The 6,000-nt window shown below is 45.6% G+C and overlaps 1 long non-coding RNA gene across 1 annotated transcript; it reads left to right on the top strand.

Annotated features, from left to right (window-relative positions):
- Positions 1-1,106: 1,106 nt before the first annotated feature.
- On the top strand, positions 1,107-4,403 carry LOC139079078 (uncharacterized). Its single transcript, XR_011532371.1, has 2 exons — positions 1,107-1,543; positions 2,089-4,403. It is a non-coding gene; the product is annotated as an uncharacterized lncRNA (long non-coding RNA).
- The last annotated feature ends 1,597 nt before the right edge of the window (positions 4,404-6,000 follow it).

The raw sequence follows: 6,000 nt of genomic DNA, 5'->3' as shown, positions 1-6,000 counted from the left end.
TTGCAGACACGCACACTCCGCGAAGGAGAACCTCTGGAACAGGACGGAATTCTCACAAGTAAACGGGGAGGAGACTCAGACTGGTGATCTGGGCAGCAGTGGGTGTGACCAGGCGGCACGGGGACCGTCCAGTCCAGGTGTAGATTAGGAGAACTTTTATTCCTTTTGTTTATCTACCCAGGAGGCCCCCTCCAGCTCCCAGCCCTCGGCACTGCTGTTTCCTCTACCTGATTCCTGCTCTTCTCTGTGGTCGCCCTTTGTCTTCACTCTCTACAGTGTTTATCAATAGCTGATTTTACTTGTTTGTTTATTTTTCTCTGTTCCCCCCTCCAAAATATAAGCTCCATGAGAGCAGAGACCTCCACTAAACACACATTAAATCAGTGAGGAGTTGCCTTGCTGCCTCCTGCTCAGAGGCCCACCCCCTTGAAAGGGCTGACTCAGTCTCATCAGTTAGTATCATTCAAATGTGACCTCCTCAGGGAGGCCTCCACCCCCTCCTGTACCGTAACCCTCCCCCCGCCACAGTCTGTCAAGACACGTGCTCGTCTCTTCCTTAGCCCTGCTCACAGTATAAAACCATCTCCTGTATTTGCGTTTACTGGTTTGCTATCTGCTTTCTAAAATGAATGGAAACCTTATCTCATCCCCGCTGAATCCCCAAAGGTGAGATGACTTCCAGAAATTAAGTAGGTGCCCAGTAAACTCTTATGGAAGGAATGAAGGAATGAGGAAGAGAGGGAATCTCCAGGGCCTGGGAACCAGTGGACGTGAGGAGGAAAGAAGGAATCAAGGTTGCTGTCAGAGGATCTTTGGGAGGTAACCAGGCTTTGCTCCACGAAGAAAGCAGAGGTCGGCCACAGTCAAAATACCATGTCCGTTGAAGTTCAAATTTGAACCCAGGTCCCTCTTGACTTATTTTCCAGTTCTCTTTCTACTGAGTCAAGCAGCTTTCCTGTCGAAAACTTATCTACATAAACGCTTAAAGGATCAACAGTCTCGTCTCTCACCCTCGCTGGATTCTCCGAGGTGGAGACTGGCTGTTTGAGAAACCAAAACTGAATCTCTTGTTGTTTGTCTTCACAATGCTTCAATTAAACCGCTTTAGTGAGGCCCTAGCAGCAATACCAGCCTGATATTTTAAAAGTCTGTCCACACCTTCATGCTACAGCCATGCCTCTGGGCTCTCCCTCTCAATTGTTACCTTCACATGCCCTGGAGACCTAAGGAGCCAGTTTATTTTGACTGGGAGATTGTTAAACTGCAGGAGGCACATCCAGACACTGGCAGGCTGTGATTCCCATTGCTCCATGTCCACAGGGCGCTGAGAATAGCCAGGGCCCCTTCCTGCTGGAGGAGGAAGTGGTGGTTTCCTCAGCTCCCGGAACAGCACTTCCTCTCTGGTGCCTAGCTCCGTGTCAGCCAGTTAGACAACCGCCTCCCACCCCGAGCCCGCTGAGACCGGCCCAGCCTGCGGAAGACATCCTGTTTCCCCCGAGGAAGTGGCCAGCTGGACAGAGGCTCCAGAGTATCTGAGTGAGGGGTGAGTAGGTGGTGGGGCAGGAAGGAAAGGACCAGTAGTAATAATGGCAGCGTCATCCAGTGTCAGCTGAGTACATGCCCCTCCCCACTCCCTTGTCCTGACGCTCAGACCTGAGTAAACTTGACCTGAGCTCTCACTGGCCTTTGATAGTCCAAAGTCATCAAAGATAAAAAATCCAGTTCTTTTCTTGTTTCTGCAGAAAATCTGCCCACGCACCGCACAGTCCAGGAATTTAGAAACATCGCAGGGGAAGTGACTGGTCACAAGGTGGAGCGTAGTTCCTGGCAAGTGGCCTCATGGGGTCGGCTCTGGAGCCAAGCTTCCTGGGTTCAAACTCCGCTTCATACTCCCTCCTCCCTATTAGCTGTACACTATTGGGCAGGACAGGGTCTCTGGGCCTCGGTTTCCCACCACCTAGGGGAAAAGTGGTATCTACCTCATCAAGATTCAGTGAGAGAAAGCACTTAGCACAGAGAACTTGGCACGTAGTTCAGTACTCAAGAAATGTTCCTCCTTGTTTACCCTGCTTCCTGCTCCTCTTTCAGAAGGAAAAAAACACAGCTTCCTTGTCTCCTGAAGAATAATGGCGGCCCTTCTCTGAACTGTGGCATCAGCCCGTTTCCATGCCTGTGGAATGTCAGCTTCTCTAGGAATAGGCCCTATCAGGACATTCCTCTGAGTGCTCTCCTTGTGGGCCATTTGAGTGTTTAAAAATTTCTCTATTTCATTATTGTTTATTACCATTTAATAGCAACCACTCACCAAATGTTTTTTTATGGTATTATCCCATTTTTAAAAATAAACTTCATATTTTAGAATAGTTTTAGATTTGCAGGAAAACTGCGAAAATAGTACAGAGTTCCCACATATCTCATGCTCAGATTCCCCAGTTACTAACATTGTATGTGAATGTGATATATTTATTATAATTAATAAGCCAGTATTGATTCATTATTATTAAGGAAAGTCCATATTTATTCAGACATCTTTGATTTTTAGCTAATATCCTTTTTCTGTTCCAGGATCCCACCCAGGATAGCACATTATATTTAGTTGTCTTGTCTCCTAGGCTCCTCTTGGTTGTGAGATTCTCAGACTTTCTTATGTTTGATGACCTAGACAGTTTTGAGGAGTACTGGACTATCCCTCAATTAGGCTTTGTCTGATGTTTTTCTTATGAAAGAATGGAGTTTGGGAAGGAAGAAGCTTTACAGAGGTAAAGCGCCATTGTGATCATATCATGTCAAATGCACACCAGCACCATGACTTAGCATTGTCAATGTCGACCTTGATCGCCTGGCTGAGGGAGTGCCTGTCGATTTCTCCACTGTACGGTCACTCTTCTTTTCTCCCTCTCTATACTGCACTCTCGGGAAGGAAATCACTTTGTGCAGTCTCCACTTGAGTGGGGAAAAGTGCTTCACCTCCTGGATGTCAGAGTGTCTGCATAAATTATTTGGAATTCTGCTGCATGGGAAATTTGTGCGTTCTCCTCCACTGATTTATTTATTCAATCGTTTGTTTATATCAGCATGGACTCATGGATATTTATTTTATATTTTGTGCTACAATCAAATATTAATTTATTTATTCTGTTGTTCAAATTGTTCCCGCTTTGGCCTCTAAGAGCTCTTTCAGTTGGTTCCTGCCTCCCTTTGACATATGACATCATTGTCTCACTTTCTTTCGTTTTATTTTTGAGCACTTTCTTACTTTCTGGTCCTGTGAGATGCTCCAGGTTCATCTTATGAATTTCCTGCCCAAGATTTAGGTTCAGCCACTTCTCTAAGGAGAACTGGCTCCTTTTATTGTAGAATGGTGTTAGAAACCAAGATCGGGACACTAGGTGTGCTCATTGTGACTGGAGTGCCATTGCCTCTAGGCTCTCTCAGCTGACAGCAAGGACGTATATGTGTATATACTAACCACACTGATAACCCGTGTATTTGTACATATCTATAAACATTTCCATATGTAATCGTCTTTATCTATATTAAGCTAAACATGGTTCATACTGATGTCTCCAGTTTTTGTCCATTACCACATGGATCATTCCAGCCTCGTCCTGTTGCTCAGCTCTGCACTCTCACTCCAAAGGAAGAACGCTGGCTCCACCATCCATTTATTTAATTGTTCAGTTCTAGTATACGGGCACAGCAGCATCAGAATTGTTAACCCATATTCTCATGGGAAACAACTTTTTAACTAGAGTACAGTGCTTACATACAGGTTCTTTTGCCTTTAGTTTTATGAACTCCACTCATTTCCAAAGTTACTTAGGTCAGGAACATTCTCCTCCACCCCATTCACTAAAGTTCTCTCATACATTTGTAATACAATTAGATGGTTTTGTCCCATTCTGTATCCTATCCTGGGACCCCTTGACCTCCTCTGATTTCATTTTTACTGCACGTACATTAAGGTTCACTCTGTGTTGTGAAGTTCTGTGTGTTCTGATAAATGCATGTCATGTATCCACAGTTACGATATCATACAGGATAGTTTCAACACCCTAAAAAATCCCTGTGCTTCATCTGTTCAAGCATCCCCCGAAGCGTCTGGCAACTACTGATCTTTTTAACCCACTATTGTTTTGCCTTTTTCTAGAATGGCGTATAGTTGGAATCATAGAGGATGCAGTCTTTTCAGACCAGCTTCTTTCACTTAGCAATATGCATTTAAGATTCATCCGTGTCTTTTCATGGCTTAATAGCTCTTTATTATTTTATTGTGGAATAATATTCCGCTGTGTATATGTACCACAGTTTATCCATCTGTTGAGGGACATCTTGAGTGTGTGTGTTGGGAGGAGGAGGTTCCCGTTTTTGGCAATTATGAATAAAGCTTCTATAAACACTAATGTGCAGATTTTTATTTGGATGTTAGTTTTCAAATCAGTTGGAGAAATAGCTAGGCGGGCAATTGCTGGACCACGTGGTGAGAAATCTTTAGCCTTAATCATCTTTTCATGTGATTATTTACCTCTGTCTATCTTTTTTGGTGAGGTATCTGTTTAGATATTTTGCCCATTTTCTTATTTTTGAGCTTCAAGTGTTCTTGTATATTTCAAATGTAAGTCCTTTATCAGATGTGTTCTGCAAATATTTTCTCCCAAAGGCCTTTGGTGTTGTCTCTAAAAACTCATCACCAAGCCGCAAATGATTTCAGATATGTTCCCTTATGTAATCCTGATCCCACTGCTCTTAGGCAAGGGATGTTACATCCATTTTATAGGAGAAATGGCTGCTTCTCACGCTTTTCTCTGAAGTATCTTTAAACAGGCAAAAAAAAAAAAAAAAGAAGAACTAAGAGAGAATGTGTAGACAAAAGCAGGCCAAGACACACATGAAATATCTTCACATCTCCTGTTCAGCCTTAAAAGTCACGAGCACGTGACTGTCTCCTCGACCACCTCGCTGGATTTGTTTTAATGTAAACATCACACTCTTGTTGCCGGAGTACGCACACGAAGATGGGGCCAACGTTTGAGAAAACTGGTGCTCCATCGGGAAATCCCATGTGTGTTGTCTGGGTGACTGCAGCTCCCGGCACAGCGACATGCTCCTTCCAGGAATATTTGTACATCAGTTTGGGGTGCAAACAGGGCTGAGGAAGGGACAAGGCTCAGTAACTGTCCGATGTCACCCAGCTAGCAAGTGACAGATCAGGATTCGAGACCCGATTGAGCAGACCCCCAAGCCAGCGCTCCCGCAGCCTGTGGGGTGCAGCGTGTGTGCTGGCCCTTGGCCAGAGACGGCCTGGCTCAGGGAGGCTGTGCCATCTCCCTCTCAAGGAGGCGGCCTCCTCCCTCCCGGGAAATGGCCTTTGCAGCCTCCAGAATCACCCCATGTAATTGCGGCTTCCCTCTCCCTCCAGAGCACAAACGAGAAAAGGAAAAAGCAGCCCGGGATGTGCCTATCACGGAAGCGTGTGAAAGTGGGGGAGAGCCAGCCTTATGGGGATGAAAAAGAAACTGAGAAAAAAATGGTAATTTTTTTAATAACAAAAAACTTTCTATAGCCAAACAATTTTTGCTGAAACAACAATGCACATAATAAGTCGTATTGAGAAACTTATAATTACGCCAAATTAAACTGTGTGGAAGCGTCTCTCTGGCCGTGAGAACCATTCATCTCTTGGTGCAGTCGCATTCAATGGCTGGGACCCGGGCAGCCGCAGTGCTGAAAGGAGCAGCTTCCTGAGAGAAAGAGGTCATTCTCTCCAAGGAATGGCCTCTGCCCTCCAGAGCCAGGAGCGGACTGGCTCCTCTGGGGAGAGTGGAGCGGGAGGCAGCTCTGTGAGAGCCTGCTTTCAGAGGAGTCCATTTGCCTCCCACCCCTTTCATCCGGTTTGTATGCATTCAGCACACATGACCATGGATGGGTGCAGACCCGCGCTCCAACCTCCTGCTCAGGGCGCAGTGGCCTGGGAACTTCCCTCGAAGCAGCCCCCTTTCC

Source organism: Equus przewalskii, chromosome 2 (assembly GCF_037783145.1).
Source record: "Equus przewalskii isolate Varuska chromosome 2, EquPr2, whole genome shotgun sequence".
In the NCBI taxonomy this organism is placed as follows: domain Eukaryota; kingdom Metazoa; phylum Chordata; class Mammalia; order Perissodactyla; family Equidae; genus Equus; species Equus przewalskii.
This window is presented reverse-complemented; position numbering and strand designations above follow the sequence as displayed.